At 45.9% G+C, this 1036-nt stretch overlaps 1 protein-coding gene across 1 annotated transcript in view; it reads right to left on the minus strand.

Annotated features, from left to right (window-relative positions):
* Positions 1-1036, minus strand: part of UBL7 (ubiquitin like 7) — a gene marked incomplete in the record, with an annotated part of 14925 nt that overhangs the window by 9662 nt on the left and 4227 nt on the right.

The following is a 1036-nucleotide window of genomic DNA, read 5'->3' on the forward strand; positions in this document are numbered from 1 at the left end:
ACCCTTAACAAAAACCCTCCAAAAAAAAAAAAAAAAAAAAGACGAGAGAGGAAAAGTGAGAAAGCAAACCACCAGGTCCAGGACTTGAACTGTAGTCAGTCATGTGGGAGTATCCAACACCTTAACCATCACGCCACCTGCTGGTTCCCGCAAATGCAAAACAATTTTTTAAAAACTTAACTTTATTTATTTATGTATTTACTTATTTTAATTTGAACTAAGAGGGACAGTGTGAGAGAGAAAGCGAGAGAGAGAAACTGAGAAAGCAAGCCACCAGGTCGGGGACTTGAACCGTGGTTGGCCATGTAGGGAGTCCAGTGAACTTAACCACCATGCCGCCACCTGCTGGCTCCATCCCACGAATCCAAAATTTAAATGATAAATTTCAAGCAGCACTCCTATTAATAAATCGAAAAGGCACTAGTGGCTCTGAGTATTTCTCCACGAGCTACTTTCATGCTGTTTGAGTACCTTCAGGAAATTAAATTATCGACATAGTAGGAGGAGGAGTGCACTGAGGAACAAACCAACACCCCCAGCAGTTTGCGGTTTGCTGAGGAACAAACCAACACCCCCAGCAGTTTGCAGTTTGCAGTTTGCTAAGGCGAGAAAGAACTACACAGCTTTAGAAGAGCACAGGGAGTTGCCAGCTTTTCCTAATGACAACAACATCAACAGAGGGATACAAAGTTGCCTGAGAAATAAACTGTTCACCTCTGGGACTCAAATTAGACACTCTCCGCCCCATTAGAAAACGCTGGATAATGAACTTAGAGAGTAGAGAACCTGCCAGCCACGGGACCTGACCTGCCATGGTGGCGTGCGTATACAGTTCTGGCTGTTCGGAAGATAGGCAGGAGGATCACAACATGGCGAAGCCCTGTCTAAAACAAATTAAAAAAAAAAAAAAGAGGGAACCAGCAGTTAGCGTAATGGCTATGTCGCTGGATTCCCACGTAGTCGACCGCGGTTCGTGTCCCGGACCCGGTGGCTTAAAACTCACGCCGGGCGCGTGTGCGTGCGTGCCCAAGATCCC

The sequence above is a fragment of the Tupaia chinensis genome, unplaced genomic scaffold (genome assembly GCF_000334495.1).
Source record: "Tupaia chinensis unplaced genomic scaffold, TupChi_1.0 Scaffold141293_1, whole genome shotgun sequence".
Taxonomy (NCBI): domain Eukaryota; kingdom Metazoa; phylum Chordata; class Mammalia; order Scandentia; family Tupaiidae; genus Tupaia; species Tupaia belangeri.